This window comes from Phyllobates terribilis, unplaced genomic scaffold (genome assembly GCF_046119375.1).
Source record: "Phyllobates terribilis strain yellow unplaced genomic scaffold, ASM4611937v1 Scaffold_404__1_contigs__length_1715579, whole genome shotgun sequence".
Lineage (NCBI taxonomy): Eukaryota > Metazoa > Chordata > Amphibia > Anura > Dendrobatidae > Phyllobates > Phyllobates terribilis.
In genome coordinates, this window is record NW_027363164.1 from 142,342 (window position 1) to 161,649 (window position 19,308).

Sequence of the window (19,308 nt, forward strand, 5' to 3'; positions counted from 1 at the left end):
ACCTTCCATTCTTTTCCTCCACCTCCCGGCACTTGCACACCACGAATTACCTTATCTTTCCTCAGCATACACAACAATGGCTCAATTGCACAAATAAATGCTACAGGGGACAAAGGACACCCCTGTCGCACACCCGAAAACACATTCACTTTCCTACCCACATACCCATTCATTAAAACACAGCTATAAACACCCGCATACAAACTTCTCACTCGCCCAACAAAATCAGCCGGAAAACCCATTTTTAACAACACTCTGAACAAAAAACCATGCGACAACCTATCATAAGCCTTTTCAAAATCCAAACTTAACAAAAATACACTCTTCTTACGACCCATGCAATCCCATAGACAATCTCTTAACATACACACACACTCGTGAATCCGCCTCCCAGGTACCGCACAACACTGCTCATCCCCAATCACACTCTCTATCACATCACGCATCCTATTAGCCATAAGTTTTGCATAGATTTTATAATCACAATTAAGTAACGTTATTGGCCTCCAATTCCTCAGACTTTTCAAATCCCCTTTCTTAGGAATTAACACAACCAAACCTGCACGCATACTCTCAGTCACCTCCATGTTTCCCCACATATACTTACATACATCCACAAAGTCCTTACCAATCACACCCCACATCACACGATAAAATTCTACTGGGAGGCCATCCTCCCCCGGCGTCTTATTCAAAGCCATACTACACATAACCTTCCATACCTCATCACCAGTCACCTCACCCATCACTCTCTCTCTTTCTGCTTCACTCAACTTACTCTCTAACACACTCAAAACATCATTCTCCAAACATTCATCCCTCTGTTTCACTGCATACAGATCCTCATAAAACTTAGCCACCTCTTCACACATATCCTCTCCACTCACCTCACTTCCATCTGCTCCATACACCACGCTCATACTCTGTTTCTTTCCAAAAACTTTTTTAAAGAAAAACCGAGAACATTTCTCATCCTGCTCCATCTTATCAATCTTTGCCCTAAACACTATGCTTCTCCCTCTCTCCAACAAAAACTCACTAATCTCCTTTTTTACCTCTAAAATATCCTCCTCCACCTCAACTCCTCCTTCCCTTAACTTATACAAAACGCTCAACCGCGCGTTCAGTTTAACAAAACTCTCTCTTTTAATTGCTGCATACTTGTATCCTAAATTTTTAAAGAACATTTTTGTTTGTTTCTTCACCCAGTCCCACCACTCACAAACATTCCCAAACTCATTTTTATGCTTACACCATTCTTCATACCGCCTTTCATACTCCTTTCTCACATCTTCATTCTCTAACAGTTTAACATTTAACTTCCACAATCCTCTCCCAAACACTCCATCAACTTTTATATCCAACTCACACAACATACACACATGATCTGAAAAAAGAACGTTTTCCTGCCTATAATTAACAGAAACCATATTTTTAGAAATAAAACAATAATCCAATCTGGATTGTACCCTACCACTCTCAGAAAAGAAAGTGTTCAACAAAGGATTCATGTTACACACGCGCTGCATATCACACAACCCAAAATCATTCACTAACTCCAATAATGCTTTCCCAGACACATCCACATTCACTCTCCCCACATCACAGTTCATATCACCCACAATTACCACAGGTATTCTTCCTGGAACAAAAAGCTTAAAATTTTTTCAAATAAATTTTTGCGCTCATTTTTTTCAACTGGCGCATAAACATTAATAACACAAAACTTTACATTCTTGTATACAAAATTAGCAAGGATACATCTCCCCACCTCAATAACCAAATAATCACTCAAAACAACCTCCCTTCCTTTAACCAAAATACCCACACCATCATTCTTATTACATGCACTCCCCGACCACACAGACGCTCCATAAGACCATTCATCCCCTTTCACACCATCCACTACCCCACATTCTTGTAAACAAAAAATAGATGCATTTTGCATAGCTAAAAACTCAAAAATAGCAGCTCTTCTTACTTTACTTTTAAACACTCTTACGTTTTGGGACACTATGGTAAATCCCATAATACTTCTACTCCTTCACCAATTACACAAAGAAATAGCCTTTGGCCTAAACCAAAGCTCACAAGAGGACAAAAAGAAAAAACATTTACAATATTATATGGTGACACTATCCAGCACCACCACTATCCTCCTCCGCCATCAGAACAGAACAGCTGGTTTCCGACCCGCTAGCTTCACCAGCCACACTCCTCATTCTGGCAGTTCTGATCTTCCTCTGAGGCTCACTAAAATCTGCATCATCACTGCCCCCACCATCCTCCCTACGACTCTTCTTTGCACCCCTATCATCCTCCGAAGAAAAATCTTCAATGTTTTCAGGACCCGAAGGGTGTTCAGGACTGTCGGGTTCCGAGATTTGCACTTCACATCCTGTTGCGTCCATTGCCTCTCCAAAAGTCATCATCTCAGGCAGCTCTGCTTCCACCACTTTCCTAGATATTCTCGCAGACACTGCCTTTTTCTCCACCTTTGCCACTTCCCTCCAGAACTCCTTTTCTTCCCTCCGCTTCTTCCTCATTTCTTCAGCAGAAGAAGAACATGGTCTCAGGGACACCTCCTCTGGCGCCGTAGAGGGAGAGGCTCTACCAGTTTCCCGCCTCCTTCCCTCTCTCTCCTCCCTCTCCAATCTTTCCAGCACTTTCAGTGCGCTTGCCATCTGCCTCCTCTCCAGCTCCTCCTCCTTCTGTTCTTTATCAGAACGTCTAGGTGCACTCATAGGACAGTCCTTATACATGTGATCACTACTCCCACAGACATCACAGGACTTGGCCTCTGGACACTGGTTGGCCATATGCCCCTCCTTTCTGCAATTTCGGCAACACTGCCCTTTAAGGCATGTTACCATGGTATGTCCGAAAGAAAAGCATCTACGGCAAAACATGGGCTGGCCTGGGTAAAAGAGGAAACCTCTATGGCCTGCAACGGAAAAATTTGATGGAGGGTGTCTAAAGCCCCCCACACTGTCAGGATCCCTTTTCAATTTCACACGGAATTTATACTGACAGTTAAAGATTCCTAGACAATTGACTTGCTTCACTCCCTTCCGCACATATTCACAGTAGCGAGAGAGGAAGCACTCCAGCAGCTCAGGGTCTGTAAAAGGGTTATAGACAGTCACAGTCACCTCCTTTTCTTGCAGACCAAACAAAGGTTCCCATCTAACTCCTTCCAAGCAGGGGTCACTAGAGTGACCACGGAGCCATTCAAAGACATTAAGGCAAACATCCTGGTCCATAAAGGTAACGTCATAATTACCTTGACGTGAAAATTCGTTGACACTGAAGATCTCAGAACGTCTTGCTCCAGCTTTGCCTTCAACGATGTCTTGGACAATGAAAACCACGTTGTTCTTGTTCTGGTCAGATGGATCCACGGACAAATGGATGGTGTTCTTCACAAAAGACATCTTGGATTCTGTCGGTATGGAATACCACAGGAAAAAGCAGAAAATCCGCCACAAAAGGGTCCGGATTCCTCCAGGAGATTCGCACCAATCAAGGTACAGTCATACGATCTTAGCCAAAAGGCCGAGAAGCGATAACCAGAATTGGTTTCAAACTACGGAGCCACCCAAGGATCCTGAAAAGTCCATTTGTGGAGATGAGCTCCTGGACTCCCGTTAAGAAGACATGTTGTCAACCTCTAGATCCCTTACATGCCTGCACTTTTCGGCTTGCTGCTGCTGCAATCCACGCGTTTTAGATCTGCATAACTCCACCTCTTTAAACACAGCACCTTCACCCCCTGCTGTTCCCACCCGCCTCAACACCGTTGGAAGGGAGGAGAACCAATTAAGGCGGGGGGTGGGGTGGAACGAGCAGCTGTCTACCCTTAGCAGGAGGGCTCCTGATTACATACCTCTCCTGCTGCTGCTGCTGCTGGCTGTCCAGCAGCAGACTGAAGGTGGCTGCTGCTGTGCACAGGTATATAAAGGCTCAGAGCCTATTATGACACGCGCAGCCAGCGTTCCATTGCCACATTCCATCTACTGCAGGCAGGATACCTGGCTGGCTGAATGTCGCTGAGAAGCTCACAGAGACCGCCATAAGCAACAGTTTAACAGAATGCCACAGACTAATCAACCAAACTTTTTGGGTTGGGTTCTCTTTTATAGTCTGCAGGCATTAAATGAAAGAAGTCAGTGTTCCAGCAGAGGGAGACAACGTTTCAGAAAAGGCATTGTAGCAAACCAAAAAATAAATTTTAAGCGCAGCAGAGTAACCAGCGCACATACCTGTTAGCTCAGGTGAGTTTAAAAGGCTGCTGTTGATAACAAGGGCATTTGCTAAATAGATGGTGTGTGTGCAACAATATACTGAAAGGTCAATTATATTGTGCAGCTTATCTCACCACCTGTAGTTATTTAGGTGAAAGCTCCAAAATGCTTGCCTAATATGTCTGTTTATCCAAAAGGAAGTAAAAAGGGAGAGCTAGAAAGATAGCATTGCATCACATTACATGGCAATGCAATGCACAGTTGCTGAAGTTGAACCAAAATGAGCTTGTAATCTGGCTTCTGCAACTTTGAACATGAAAAATCCAATGAGGAGAAGAAAAGCAAAGCCAAAGAGTCCATCCCAAAATCCGACAAACAAGCAAAATGAACAAAAAACATTGAATTCAATTCTTTCTGATTTTAGAAACTGCATTAAAGAAGGGGTGCACCGGTCCTGGAGATACTGCAATACCAGGTCAATGCGTGGAGTGGACAGAGCAAGCTCTTTTTCCATCTCCCTGTTCTAAAAATCCATTTAATATATGGTCCCCAGATAGGGGACGTATCAGATATTAAACTGATAAGAACAGATACTACACTTGATCTTAGCCAAAAGGCCGAGAAGCGATAACCAGAATTGGTTTCAAACTACGGAGCCACCCAAGGATCCTGAAAAGTCCATTTGTGGAGATGAGCTCCTGGACTCCCGTTAAGAAGACATGTTGTCAACCTCTAGATCCCTTACATGCCTGCACTTTTCGGCTTGCTGCTGCTGCAATCCACGCGTTTTAGATCTGCATAACTCCACCTCTTTAAACACAGCACCTTCACCCCCTGCTGTTCCCACCCGCCTCAACACCGTTGGAAGGGAGGAGAACCAATTAAGGCGGGGGGTGGGGTGGAACGAGCAGCTGTCTACCCTTAGCAGGAGGGCTCCTGATTACATACCTCTCCTGCTGCTGCTGCTGCTGGCTGTCCAGCAGCAGACTGAAGGTGGCTGCTGCTGTGCACAGGTATATAAAGGCTCAGAGCCTATTATGACACGCGCAGCCAGCGTTCCATTGCCACATTCCATCTACTGCAGGCAGGATACCTGGCTGGCTGAATGTCGCTGAGAAGCTCACAGAGACCGCCATAAGCAACAGTTTAACAGAATGCCACAGACTAATCAACCAAACTTTTTGGGTTGTGTTCTCTTTTATAGTCTGCAGGCATTAAATGAAAGAAGTCAGTGTTCCAGCAGAGGGAGACAACGTTTCAGAAAAGGCATTGTAGCAAACCAAAAAAGAAATTTTAAGCGCAGCAGAGTAACCAGCGCACATACCTGTTAGCTCAGGTGAGTTTAAAAGGCTGCTGTTGATAACAAGGGCATTTGCTAAATAGATGGTGTGTGTGCAACAATATACTGAAAGGTCAATTATATTGTGCAGCTTATCTCACCACCTGTAGTTATTTAGGTGAAAGCTCCAAAATGCTTGCCTAATATGTCTGTTTATCCAAAAGGAAGTAAAAAGGGAGAGCTAGAAAGATAGCATTGCATCACATTACATGGCAATGCAATGCACAGTTGCTGAAGTTGAACCAAAATGAGCTTGTAATCTGGCTTCTGCAACTTTGAACATGAAAAATCCAATGAGGAGAAGAGAAGAAAAGCAAAGCCAAAGAGTCCATCCCAAAATCCGACAAACAAGCAAAATGAACAAAAAACATTGAATTCAATTCTTTCTGATTTTAGAAACTGCATTAAAGAAGGGGTGCACCGGTCCTGGAGATACTGCAATACCAGGTCAATGCGTGGAGTGGACAGAGCAAGCTCTTTTTCCATCTCCCTGTTCTAAAAATCCATTTAATATATGGTCCCCAGATAGGGGACGTATCAGATATTAAACTGATAAGAACAGATTTTTTTTTGATTGAAGCTGCATCCAAGGCACTGAAAAATGTGACCGAAGTCACACCAAAACAGCGCACGAGGCGAGGATTCATGTGGACCCTTCCCGGAGGAGAGGGTCCCCAATAAACCATCCCCATCCCTCCGAGCCAGAAGGCCACAGCGAGGGTCAAGGATCTCCGATGCTCTCCCTAGCCGAAGCCGGAGAAGAGCCGTTTTCGTGCTCCCAGCTTCCATCTAGGCTGCCACCCTAGTGGAGCTGGAGCCTGTGTTGGTTTCTCAGCCCAAAGCTGACCGGACCTCCGACCGGGTTTATAAAAATTCCCCTTCCTAGCCCGGAGGCCAGGAATAGGGGGGGTTGCTCAGAAAGTATGATTGGCAAAGGTGCGGCGTGCTACGAAGCCAAGTCTTTCTGGGGTTCCCAGTCCCAGTAAGCTTGGACTCCCACCAGGGCGCCTACTCCTGGGGCACATTGCTCCAAAGCCCTCACACTTACCCAGACTAGTGACTTCGATCCTGGAGGGCCATGTTTTCCATCAGATAACTCTATGAGCCACCTGGCGTACTAACAAGTGCACCAAACCAGTGTGTAATATGCATCAATTTACTAGGGCAGCCCAAGGACAAAACTGCCTTTTCAAATGATACTACACTTGATCTTAGCCAAAAGGCCGAGAAGCGATAAGAACAGATACTACACTTGATCTTAGCCAAAAGGCCGAGAAGCGATAACCAGAATTGGTTTCAAACTACGGAGCCACCCAAGGATCCTGAAAAGTCCATTTGTGGAGATGAGCTCCTGGACTCCCGTTAAGAAGACATGTTGTCAACCTCTAGATCCCTTACATGCCTGCACTTTTCGGCTTGCTGCTGCTGCAATCCACGCGTTTTAGATCTGCATAACTCCACCTCTTTAAACACAGCACCTTCACCCCCTGCTGTTCCCACCCGCCTCAACACCGTTGGAAGGGAGGAGAACCAATTAAGGCGGGGGGTGGGGTGGAACGAGCAGCTGTCTACCCTTAGCAGGAGGGCTCCTGATTACATACCTCTCCTGCTGCTGCTGCTGCTGGCTGTCCAGCAGCAGACTGAAGGTGGCTGCTGCTGTGCACAGGTATATAAAGGCTCAGAGCCTATTATGACACGCGCAGCCAGCGTTCCATTGCCACATTCCATCTACTGCAGGCAGGATACCTGGCTGGCTGAATGTCGCTGAGAAGCTCACAGAGACCGCCATAAGCAACAGTTTAACAGAATGCCACAGACTAATCAACCAAACTTTTTGGGTTGGGTTCTCTTTTATAGTCTGCAGGCATTAAATGAAAGAAGTCAGTGTTCCAGCAGAGGGAGACAACGTTTCAGAAAAGGCATTGTAGCAAACCAAAAAAGAAATTTTAAGCGCAGCAGAGTAACCAGCGCACATACCTGTTAGCTCAGGTGAGTTTAAAAGGCTGCTGTTGATAACAAGGGCATTTGCTAAATAGATGGTGTGTGTGCAACAATATACTGAAAGGTCAATTATATTGTGCAGCTTATCTCACCACCTGTAGTTATTTAGGTGAAAGCTCCAAAATGCTTGCCTAATATGTCTGTTTATCCAAAAGGAAGTAAAAAGGGAGAGCTAGAAAGATAGCATTGCATCACATTACATGGCAATGCAATGCACAGTTGCTGAAGTTGAACCAAAATGAGCTTGTAATCTGGCTTCTGCAACTTTGAACATGAAAAATCCAATGAGGAGAAGAAAAGCAAAGCCAAAGAGTCCATCCCAAAATCCGACAAACAAGCAAAATGAACAAAAAACATTGAATTCAATTCTTTCTGATTTTAGAAACTGCATTAAAGAAGGGGTGCACCGGTCCTGGAGATACTGCAATACCAGGTCAATGCGTGGAGTGGACAGAGCAAGCTCTTTTTCCATCTCCCTGTTCTAAAAATCCATTTAATATATGGTCCCCAGATAGGGGACGTATCAGATATTAAACTGATAAGAACAGATACTACACTTGATCTTAGCCAAAAGGCCGAGAAGCGATAACCAGAATTGGTTTCAAACTACGGAGCCACCCAAGGATCCTGAAAAGTCCATTTGTGGAGATGAGCTCCTGGACTCCCGTTAAGAAGACATGTTGTCAACCTCTAGATCCCTTACATGCCTGCACTTTTCGGCTTGCTGCTGCTGCAATCCACGCGTTTTAGATCTGCATAACTCCACCTCTTTAAACACAGCACCTTCACCCCCTGCTGTTCCCACCCGCCTCAACACCGTTGGAAGGGAGGAGAACCAATTAAGGCGGGGGGTGGGGTGGAACGAGCAGCTGTCTACCCTTAGCAGGAGGGCTCCTGATTACATACCTCTCCTGCTGCTGCTGCTGGCTGTCCAGCAGCAGACTGAAGGTGGCTGCTGCTGTGCACAGGTATGTAAAGGCTCAGAGCCTATTATGACACGCGCAGCCAGCGTTCCATTGCCACATTCCATCTACTGCAGGCAGGATACCTGGCTGGCTGAATGTCGCTGAGAAGCTCACAGAGACCGCCATAAGCAACAGTTTAACAGAATGCCACAGACTAATCAACCAAACTTTTTGGGTTGGGTTCTCTTTTATAGTCTGCAGGCATTAAATGAAAGAAGTCAGTGTTCCAGCAGAGGGAGACAACGTTTCAGAAAAGGCATTGTAGCAAACCAAAAAAGAAATTTTAAGCGCAGCAGAGTAACCAGCGCACATACCTGTTAGCTCAGGTGAGTTTAAAAGGCTGCTGTTGATAACAAGGGCATTTGCTAAATAGATGGTGTGTGTGCAACAATATACTGAAAGGTCAATTATATTGTGCAGCTTATCTCACCACCTGTAGTTATTTAGGTGAAAGCTCCAAAATGCTTGCCTAATATGTCTGTTTATCCAAAAGGAAGTAAAAAGGGAGAGCTAGAAAGATAGCATTGCATCACATTACATGGCAATGCAATGCACAGTTGCTGAAGTTGAACCAAAATGAGCTTGTAATCTGGCTTCTGCAACTTTGAACATGAAAAATCCAATGAGGAGAAGAAAAGCAAAGCCAAAGAGTCCATCCCAAAATCCGACAAACAAGCAAAATGAACAAAAAACATTGAATTCAATTCTTTCTGATTTTAGAAACTGCATTAAAGAAGGGGTGCACCGGTCCTGGAGATACTGCAATACCAGGTCAATGCGTGGAGTGGACAGAGCAAGCTCTTTTTCCATCTCCCTGTTCTAAAAATCCATTTAATATATGGTCCCCAGATAGGGGACGTATCAGATATTAAACTGATAAGAACAGATACTACACTTGATCTTAGCCAAAAGGCCGAGAAGCGATAACCAGAATTGGTTTCAAACTACGGAGCCACCCAAGGATCCTGAAAAGTCCATTTGTGGAGATGAGCTCCTGGACTCCCGTTAAGAAGACATGTTGTCAACCTCTAGATCCCTTACATGCCTGCACTTTTCGGCATGCTGCTGCTGCAATCCACGCGTTTTAGATCTGCATAACTCCACCTCTTTAAACACAGCACCTTCACCCCCTGCTGTTCCCACCCGCCTCAACACCGTTGGAAGGGAGGAGAACCAATTAAGGCGGGGGGTGGGGTGGAACGAGCAGCTGTCTACCCTTAGCAGGAGGGCTCCTGATTACATACCTCTCCTGCTGCTGCTGGCTGTCCAGCAGCAGACTGAAGGTGGCTGCTGCTGTGCACAGGTATATAAAGGCTCAGAGCCTATTATGACACGCGCAGCCAGCGTTCCATTGCCACATTCCATCTACTGCAGGCAGGATACCTGGCTGGCTGAATGTCGCTGAGAAGCTCACAGAGACCGCCATAAGCAACAGTTTAACAGAATGCCACAGACTAATCAACCAAACATTTTGGGTTGGGTTCTCTTTTATAGTCTGCAGGCATTAAATGAAAGAAGTCAGTGTTCCAGCAGAAGGAGACAACGTTTCAGAAAAGGCATTGTAGCAAACCAAAAAAGAAATTTTAAGCGCAGCAGAGTAACCAGCGCACATACCTGTTAGCTCAGGTGAGTTTAAAAGGCTGCTGTTGATAACAAGGGCATTTGCTAAATAGATGGTGTGTGTGCAACAATATACTGAAAGGTCAATTATATTGTGCAGCTTATCTCACCACCTGTAGTTATTTAGGTGAAAGCTCCAAAATGCTTGCCTAATATGTCTGTTTATCCAAAAGGAAGTAAAAAGGGAGAGCTAGAAAGATAGCATTGCATCACATTACATGGCAATGCAATGCACAGTTGCTGAAGTTGAACCAAAATGAGCTTGTAATCTGGCTTCTGCAACTTTGAACATGAAAAATCCAATGAGGAGAAGAAAAGCAAAGCCAAAGAGTCCATCCCAAAATCCGACAAACAAGCAAAATGAACAAAAAACATTGAATTCAATTCTTTCTGATTTTAGAAACTGCATTAAAGAAGGGGTGCACCGGTCCTGGAGATACTGCAATACCAGGTCAATGCGTGGTGTGGACAGAGCAAGCTCTTTTTCCATCTCCCTGTTCTAAAAATCCATTTAATATATGGTCCCCAGATAGGGGACGTATCAGATATTAAACTGATAAGAACAGATACTACACTTGATCTTAGCCAAAAGGCCGAGAAGCGATAACCAGAATTGGTTTCAAACTACGGAGCCACCCAAGGATCCTGAAAAGTCCATTTGTGGAGATGAGCTCCTGGACTCCCGTTAAGAAGACATGTTGTCAACCTCTAGATCCCTTACATGCCTGCACTTTTCGGCTTGCTGCTGCTGCAATCCACGCGTTTTAGATCTGCATAACTCCACCTCTTTAAACACAGCACCTTCACCCCCTGCTGTTCCCACCCGCCTCAACACCGTTGGAAGGGAGGAGAACCAATTAAGGCGGGGGGTGGGGTGGAACGAGCAGCTGTCTACCCTTAGCAGGAGGGCTCCTGATTACATACCTCTCCTGCTGCTGCTGCTGCTGGCTGTCCAGCAGCAGACTGAAGGTGGCTGCTGCTGTGCACAGGTATATAAAGGCTCAGAGCCTATTATGACACACGCAGCCAGCGTTCCATTGCCACATTCCATCTACTGCAGGCAGGATACCTGGCTGGCTGAATGTCGCTGAGAAGCTCACAGAGACCGCCATAAGCAACAGTTTAACAGAATGCCACAGACTAATCAACCAAACTTTTTGGGTTGGGTTCTCTTTTATAGTCTGCAGGCATTAAATGAAAGAAGTCAGTGTTCCAGCAGAAGGAGACAACGTTTCAGAAAAGGCATTGTAGCAAACCAAAAAAGAAATTTTAAGCGCAGCAGAGTAACCAGCGCACATACCTGTTAGCTCAGGTGAGTTTAAAAGGCTGCTGTTGATAACAAGGGCATTTGCTAAATAGATGGTGTGTGTGCAACAATATACTGAAAGGTCAATTATATTGTGCAGCTTATCTCACCACCTGTAGTTATTTAGGTGAAAGCTCCAAAATGCTTGCCTAATATGTCTGTTTATCCAAAAGGAAGTAAAAAGGGAGAGCTAGAAAGATAGCATTGCATCACATTACATGGCAATGCAATGCACAGTTGCTGAAGTTGAACCAAAATGAGCTTGTAATCTGGCTTCTGCAACTTTGAACATGAAAAATCCAATGAGGAGAAGAAAAGCAAAGCCAAAGAGTCCATCCCAAAATCCGACAAACAAGCAAAATGAACAAAAAACATTGAATTCAATTCTTTCTGATTTTAGAAACTGCATTAAAGAAGGGGTGCACCGGTCCTGGAGATACTGCAATACCAGGTCAATGCGTGGAGTGGACAGAGCAAGCTCTTTTTCCATCTCCCTGTTCTAAAAATCCATTTAATATATGGTCCCCAGATAGGGGACGTATCAGATATTAAACTGATAAGAACAGATACTACACTTGATCTTAGCCAAAAGGCCGAGAAGCGATAACCAGAATTGGTTTCAAACTACGGAGCCACCCAAGGATCCTGAAAAGTCCATTTGTGGAGATGAGCTCCTGGACTCCCGTTAAGAAGACATGTTGTCAACCTCTAGATCCCTTACATGCCTGCACTTTTCGGCTTGCTGCTGCTGCAATCCACGCGTTTTAGATCTGCATAACTCCACCTCTTTAAACACAGCACCTTCACCCCCTGCTGTTCCCACCCGCCTCAACACCGTTGGAAGGGAGGAGAACCAATTAAGGCGGGGGGTGGGGTGGAACGAGCAGCTGTCTACCCTTAGCAGGAGGGCTCCTGATTACATACCTCTCCTGCTGCTGCTGCTGGCTGTCCAGCAGCAGACTGAAGGTGGCTGCTGCTGTGCACAGGTATGTAAAGGCTCAGAGCCTATTATGACACGCGCAGCCAGCGTTCCATTGCCACATTCCATCTACTGCAGGCAGGATACCTGGCTGGCTGAATGTCGCTGAGAAGCTCACAGAGACCGCCATAAGCAACAGTTTAACAGAATGCCACAGACTAATCAACCAAACTTTTTGGGTTGGGTTCTCTTTTATAGTCTGCAGGCATTAAATGAAAGAAGTCAGTGTTCCAGCAGAGGGAGACAACGTTTCAGAAAAGGCATTGTAGCAAACCAAAAAAGAAATTTTAAGCGCAGCAGAGTAACCAGCGCACATACCTGTTAGCTCAGGTGAGTTTAAAAGGCTGCTGTTGATAACAAGGGCATTTGCTAAATAGATGGTGTGTGTGCAACAATATACTGAAAGGTCAATTATATTGTGCAGCTTATCTCACCACCTGTAGTTATTTAGGTGAAAGCTCCAAAATGCTTGCCTAATATGTCTGTTTATCCAAAAGGAAGTAAAAAGGGAGAGCTAGAAAGATAGCATTGCATCACATTACATGGCAATGCAATGCACAGTTGCTGAAGTTGAACCAAAATGAGCTTGTAATCTGGCTTCTGCAACTTTGAACATGAAAAATCCAATGAGGAGAAGAAAAGCAAAGCCAAAGAGTCCATCCCAAAATCCGACAAACAAGCAAAATGAACAAAAAACATTGAATTCAATTCTTTCTGATTTTAGAAACTGCATTAAAGAAGGGGTGCACCGGTCCTGGAGATACTGCAATACCAGGTCAATGCGTGGAGTGGACAGAGCAAGCTCTTTTTCCATCTCCCTGTTCTAAAAATCCATTTAATATATGGTCCCCAGATAGGGGACGTATCAGATATTAAACTGATAAGAACAGATACTACACTTGATCTTAGCCAAAAGGCCGAGAAGCGATAACCAGAATTGGTTTCAAACTACGGAGCCACCCAAGGATCCTGAAAAGTCCATTTGTGGAGATGAGCTCCTGGACTCCCGTTAAGAAGACATGTTGTCAACCTCTAGATCCCTTACATGCCTGCACTTTTCGGCATGCTGCTGCTGCAATCCACGCGTTTTAGATCTGCATAACTCCACCTCTTTAAACACAGCACCTTCACCCCCTGCTGTTCCCACCCGCCTCAACACCGTTGGAAGGGAGGAGAACCAATTAAGGCGGGGGGTGGGGTGGAACGAGCAGCTGTCTACCCTTAGCAGGAGGGCTCCTGATTACATACCTCTCCTGCTGCTGCTGGCTGTCCAGCAGCAGACTGAAGGTGGCTGCTGCTGTGCACAGGTATATAAAGGCTCAGAGCCTATTATGACACGCGCAGCCAGCGTTCCATTGCCACATTCCATCTACTGCAGGCAGGATACCTGGCTGGCTGAATGTCGCTGAGAAGCTCACAGAGACCGCCATAAGCAACAGTTTAACAGAATGCCACAGACTAATCAACCAAACTTTTTGGGTTGGGTTCTCTTTTATAGTCTGCAGGCATTAAATGAAAGAAGTCAGTGTTCCAGCAGAAGGAGACAACGTTTCAGAAAAGGCATTGTAGCAAACCAAAAAAGAAATTTTAAGCGCAGCAGAGTAACCAGCGCACATACCTGTTAGCTCAGGTGAGTTTAAAAGGCTGCTGTTGATAACAAGGGCATTTGCTAAATAGATGGTGTGTGTGCAACAATATACTGAAAGGTCAATTATATTGTGCAGCTTATCTCACCACCTGTAGTTATTTAGGTGAAAGCTCCAAAATGCTTGCCTAATATGTCTGTTTATCCAAAAGGAAGTAAAAAGGGAGAGCTAGAAAGATAGCATTGCATCACATTACATGGCAATGCAATGCACAGTTGCTGAAGTTGAACCAAAATGAGCTTGTAATCTGGCTTCTGCAACTTTGAACATGAAAAATCCAATGAGGAGAAGAAAAGCAAAGCCAAAGAGTCCATCCCAAAATCCGACAAACAAGCAAAATGAACAAAAAACATTGAATTCAATTCTTTCTGATTTTAGAAACTGCATTAAAGAAGGGGTGCACCGGTCCTGGAGATACTGCAATACCAGGTCAATGCGTGGTGTGGACAGAGCAAGCTCTTTTTCCATCTCCCTGTTCTAAAAATCCATTTAATATATGGTCCCCAGATAGGGGACGTATCAGATATTAAACTGATAAGAACAGATACTACACTTGATCTTAGCCAAAAGGCCGAGAAGCGATAACCAGAATTGGTTTCAAACTACGGAGCCACCCAAGGATCCTGAAAAGTCCATTTGTGGAGATGAGCTCCTGGACTCCCGTTAAGAAGACATGTTGTCAACCTCTAGATCCCTTACATGCCTGCACTTTTCGGCTTGCTGCTGCTGCAATCCACGCGTTTTAGATCTGCATAACTCCACCTCTTTAAACACAGCACCTTCACCCCCTGCTGTTCCCACCCGCCTCAACACCGTTGGAAGGGAGGAGAACCAATTAAGGCGGGGGGTGGGGTGGAACGAGCAGCTGTCTACCCTTAGCAGGAGGGCTCCTGATTACATACCTCTCCTGCTGCTGCTGCTGCTGGCTGTCCAGCAGCAGACTGAAGGTGGCTGCTGCTGTGCACAGGTATATAAAGGCTCAGAGCCTATTATGACACGCGCAGCCAGCGTTCCATTGCCACATTCCATCTACTGCAGGCAGGATACCTGGCTGGCTGAATGTCGCTGAGAAGCTCACAGAGACCGCCATAAGCAACAGTTTAACAGAATGCCACAGACTAATCAACCAAACTTTTTGGGTTGGGTTCTCTTTTATAGTCTGCAGGCATTAAATGAAAGAAGTCAGTGTTCCAGCAGAAGGAGACAACGTTTCAGAAAAGGCATTGTAGCAAACCAAAAAAGAAATTTTAAGCGCAGCAGAGTAACCAGCGCACATACCTGTTAGCTCAGGTGAGTTTAAAAGGCTGCTGTTGATAACAAGGGCATTTGCTAAATAGATGGTGTGTGTGCAACAATATACTGAAAGGTCAATTATATTGTGCAGCTTATCTCACCACCTGTAGTTATTTAGGTGAAAGCTCCAAAATGCTTGCCTAATATGTCTGTTTATCCAAAAGGAAGTAAAAAGGGAGAGCTAGAAAGATAGCATTGCATCACATTACATGGCAATGCAATGCACAGTTGCTGAAGTTGAACCAAAATGAGCTTGTAATCTGGCTTCTGCAACTTTGAACATGAAAAATCCAATGAGGAGAAGAAAAGCAAAGCCAAAGAGTCCATCCCAAAATCCGACAAACAAGCAAAATGAACAAAAAACATTGAATTCAATTCTTTCTGATTTTAGAAACTGCATTAAAGAAGGGGTGCACCGGTCCTGGAGATACTGCAATACCAGGTCAATGCGTGGAGTGGACAGAGCAAGCTCTTTTTCCATCTCCCTGTTCTAAAAATCCATTTAATATATGGTCCCCAGATAGGGGACGTATCAGATATTAAACTGATAAGAACAGATACTACACTTGATCTTAGCCAAAAGGCCGAGAAGCGATAACCAGAATTGGTTTCAAACTACGGAGCCACCCAAGGATCCTGAAAAGTCCATTTGTGGAGATGAGCTCCTGGACTCCCGTTAAGAAGACATGTTGTCAACCTCTAGATCCCTTACATGCCTGCACTTTTCGGCTTGCTGCTGCTGCAATCCACGCGTTTTAGATCTGCATAACTCCACCTCTTTAAACACAGCACCTTCACCCCCTGCTGTTCCCACCCGCCTCAACACCGTTGGAAGGGAGGAGAACCAATTAAGGCGGGGGGTGGGGTGGAACGAGCAGCTGTCTACCCTTAGCAGGAGGGCTCCTGATTACATACCTCTCCTGCTGCTGCTGCTGGCTGTCCAGCAGCAGACTGAAGGTGGCTGCTGCTGTGCACAGGTATGTAAAGGCTCAGAGCCTATTATGACACGCGCAGCCAGCGTTCCATTGCCACATTCCATCTACTGCAGGCAGGATACCTGGCTGGCTGAATGTCGCTGAGAAGCTCACAGAGACCGCCATAAGCAACAGTTTAACAGAATGCCACAGACTAATCAACCAAACTTTTTGGGTTGGGTTCTCTTTTATAGTCTGCAGGCATTAAATGAAAGAAGTCAGTGTTCCAGCAGAGGGAGACAACGTTTCAGAAAAGGCATTGTAGCAAACCAAAAAAGAAATTTTAAGCGCAGCAGAGTAACCAGCGCACATACCTGTTAGCTCAGGTGAGTTTAAAAGGCTGCTGTTGATAACAAGGGCATTTGCTAAATAGATGGTGTGTGTGCAACAATATACTGAAAGGTCAATTATATTGTGCAGCTTATCTCACCACCTGTAGTTATTTAGGTGAAAGCTCCAAAATGCTTGCCTAATATGTCTGTTTATCCAAAAGGAAGTAAAAAGGGAGAGCTAGAAAGATAGCATTGCATCACATTACATGGCAATGCAATGCACAGTTGCTGAAGTTGAACCAAAATGAGCTTGTAATCTGGCTTCTGCAACTTTGAACATGAAAAATCCAATGAGGAGAAGAAAAGCAAAGCCAAAGAGTCCATCCCAAAATCCGACAAACAAGCAAAATGAACAAAAAACATTGAATTCAATTCTTTCTGATTTTAGAAACTGCATTAAAGAAGGGGTGCACCGGTCCTGGAGATACTGCAATACCAGGTCAATGCGTGGAGTGGACAGAGCAAGCTCTTTTTCCATCTCCCTGTTCTAAAAATCCATTTAATATATGGTCCCCAGATAGGGGACGTATCAGATATTAAACTGATAAGAACAGATACTACACTTGATCTTAGCCAAAAGGCCGAGAAGCGATAACCAGAATTGGTTTCAAACTACGGAGCCACCCAAGGATCCTGAAAAGTCCATTTGTGGAGATGAGCTCCTGGACTCCCGTTAAGAAGACATGTTGTCAACCTCTAGATCCCTTACATGCCTGCACTTTTCGGCATGCTGCTGCTGCAATCCACGCGTTTTAGATCTGCATAACTCCACCTCTTTAAACACAGCACCTTCACCCCCTGCTGTTCCCACCCGCCTCAACACCGTTGGAAGGGAGGAGAACCAATTAAGGCGGGGGGTGGGGTGGAACGAGCAGCTGTCTACCCTTAGCAGGAGGGCTCCTGATTACATACCTCTCCTGCTGCTGCTGGCTGTCCAGCAGCAGACTGAAGGTGGCTGCTGCTGTGCACAGGTATATAAAGGCTCAGAGCCTATTATGACACGCGCAGCCAGCGTTCCATTGCCACATTCCATCTACTGCAGGCAGGATACCTGGCTGGCTGAATGTCGCTGAGAAGCTCACAGAGACCGCCATAAGCAACAGTTTAACAGAATGCCACAGACTAATCAACCAAACATTTTGGGTTGGGTTCTCTTTTATAGTCTGCAGGCATTAAATGAAAGAAGTCAGTGTTCCAGCAGAAGGAGACAACGTTTCAGAAAAGGCATTGTAGCAAACCAAAAAAGAAATTTTAAGCGCAGCAGAGTAACCAGCGCACATACCTGTTAGCTCAGGTGAGTTTAAAAGGCTGCTGTTGATAACAAGGGCATTTGCTAAATAGATGGTGTGTGTGCAACAATATACTGAAAGGTCAATTATATTGTGCAGCTTATCTCACCACCTGTAGTTATTTAGGTGAAAGCTCCAAAATGCTTGCCTAATATGTCTGTTTATCCAAAAGGAAGTAAAAAGGGAGAGCTAGAAAGATAGCATTGCATCACATTACATGGCAATGCAATGCACAGTTGCTGAAGTTGAACCAAAATGAGCTTGTAATCTGGCTTCTGCAACTTTGAACATGAAAAATCCAATGAGGAGAAGAAAAGCAAAGCCAAAGAGTCCATCCCAAAATCCGACAAACAAGCAAAATGAACAAAAAACATTGAATTCAATTCTTTCTGATTTTAGAAACTGCATTAAAGAAGGGGTGCACCGGTCCTGGAGATACTGCAATACCAGGTCAATGCGTGGTGTGGACAGAGCAAGCTCTTTTTCCATCTCCCTGTTCTAAAAATCCATTTAATATATGGTCCCCAGATAGGGGACGTATCAGATATTAAACTGATAAGAACAGATACTACACTTGATCTTAGCCAAAAGGCCGAGAAGCGATAACCAGAATTGGTTTCAAACTACGGAGCCACCCAAGGATCCTGAAAAGTCCATTTGTGGAGATGAGCTCCTGGACTCCCGTTAAGAAGACATGTTGTCAACCTCTAGATCCCTTACATGCCTGCACTTTTCGGCTTGCTGCTGCTGCAATCCACGCGTTTTAGATCTGCATAACTCCACCTCTTTAAACACAGCACCTTCACCCCCTGCTGTTCCCACCCGCCTCAACACCGTTGGAAGGGAGGAGAACCAATTAAGGCGGGGGGTGGGGTGGAACGAGCAGCTGTCTACCCTTAGCAGGAGGGCTCCTGATTACATACCTCTCCTGCTGCTGCTGCTGCTGGCTGTCCAGCAGCAGACTGAAGGTGGCTGCTGCTGTGCACAGGTATATAAAGGCTCAGAGCCTATTATGACACGCGCAGCCAGCGTTCCATTGCCACATTCCATCTACTGCAGGCAGGATACCTGGCTGGCTGAATGTCGCTGAGAAGCTCACAGAGACCGCCATAAGCAACAGTTTAACAGAATGCCACAGACTAATCAACCAAACTTTTTGGGTTGGGTTCTCTTTTATAGTCTGCAGGCATTAAATGAAAGAAGTCAGTGTTCCAGCAGAAGGAGACAACGTTTCAGAAAAGGCATTGTAGCAAACCAAAAAAGAAATTTTAAGCGCAGCAGAGTAACCAGCGCACATACCTGTTAGCTCAGGTGAGTTTA

The 19,308-nt window shown here is 45.1% G+C and overlaps 11 non-coding genes and 1 pseudogene across 11 annotated transcripts; all 12 read right to left on the reverse strand.

The window, feature by feature from the left end:
- Positions 1–4,682: 4,682 nt before the first annotated feature.
- LOC141225168 (U2 spliceosomal RNA) lies at positions 4,683–4,873 on the reverse strand. Its single transcript, XR_012292446.1, has one exon. It is a non-coding gene; the product is annotated as a U2 spliceosomal RNA (small nuclear RNA).
- A 1,120-nt stretch (positions 4,874–5,993) lies between these two features.
- On the reverse strand, positions 5,994–6,178 carry LOC141225626 (U2 spliceosomal RNA). Its single transcript, XR_012292897.1, has one exon. It is a non-coding gene; the product is annotated as a U2 spliceosomal RNA (small nuclear RNA).
- Positions 6,179–6,702: 524 nt separating this feature from the next.
- LOC141225131 (U2 spliceosomal RNA) lies at positions 6,703–6,865 on the reverse strand (annotated as a pseudogene).
- A 1,115-nt stretch (positions 6,866–7,980) lies between these two features.
- Positions 7,981–8,171, reverse strand: LOC141225169 (U2 spliceosomal RNA). The gene has a single exon (XR_012292447.1). It is a non-coding gene; the product is annotated as a U2 spliceosomal RNA (small nuclear RNA).
- Positions 8,172–9,283: 1,112 nt separating this feature from the next.
- LOC141225170 (U2 spliceosomal RNA) lies at positions 9,284–9,474 on the reverse strand. The gene has a single exon (XR_012292448.1). It is a non-coding gene; the product is annotated as a U2 spliceosomal RNA (small nuclear RNA).
- Positions 9,475–10,583: 1,109 nt separating this feature from the next.
- LOC141225559 (U2 spliceosomal RNA) lies at positions 10,584–10,774 on the reverse strand. The gene has a single exon (XR_012292831.1). It is a non-coding gene; the product is annotated as a U2 spliceosomal RNA (small nuclear RNA).
- A 1,115-nt stretch (positions 10,775–11,889) lies between these two features.
- Positions 11,890–12,080, reverse strand: LOC141225171 (U2 spliceosomal RNA). Its single transcript, XR_012292449.1, has one exon. It is a non-coding gene; the product is annotated as a U2 spliceosomal RNA (small nuclear RNA).
- A 1,112-nt stretch (positions 12,081–13,192) lies between these two features.
- On the reverse strand, positions 13,193–13,383 carry LOC141225172 (U2 spliceosomal RNA). The gene has a single exon (XR_012292450.1). It is a non-coding gene; the product is annotated as a U2 spliceosomal RNA (small nuclear RNA).
- A 1,109-nt stretch (positions 13,384–14,492) lies between these two features.
- Positions 14,493–14,683, reverse strand: LOC141225560 (U2 spliceosomal RNA). Its single transcript, XR_012292832.1, has one exon. It is a non-coding gene; the product is annotated as a U2 spliceosomal RNA (small nuclear RNA).
- A 1,115-nt stretch (positions 14,684–15,798) lies between these two features.
- Positions 15,799–15,989, reverse strand: LOC141225173 (U2 spliceosomal RNA). Its single transcript, XR_012292451.1, has one exon. It is a non-coding gene; the product is annotated as a U2 spliceosomal RNA (small nuclear RNA).
- A 1,112-nt stretch (positions 15,990–17,101) lies between these two features.
- LOC141225174 (U2 spliceosomal RNA) lies at positions 17,102–17,292 on the reverse strand. Its single transcript, XR_012292452.1, has one exon. It is a non-coding gene; the product is annotated as a U2 spliceosomal RNA (small nuclear RNA).
- Positions 17,293–18,401: 1,109 nt separating this feature from the next.
- On the reverse strand, positions 18,402–18,592 carry LOC141225562 (U2 spliceosomal RNA). Its single transcript, XR_012292834.1, has one exon. It is a non-coding gene; the product is annotated as a U2 spliceosomal RNA (small nuclear RNA).
- Between the last annotated feature and the right edge of the window lie 716 nt (positions 18,593–19,308).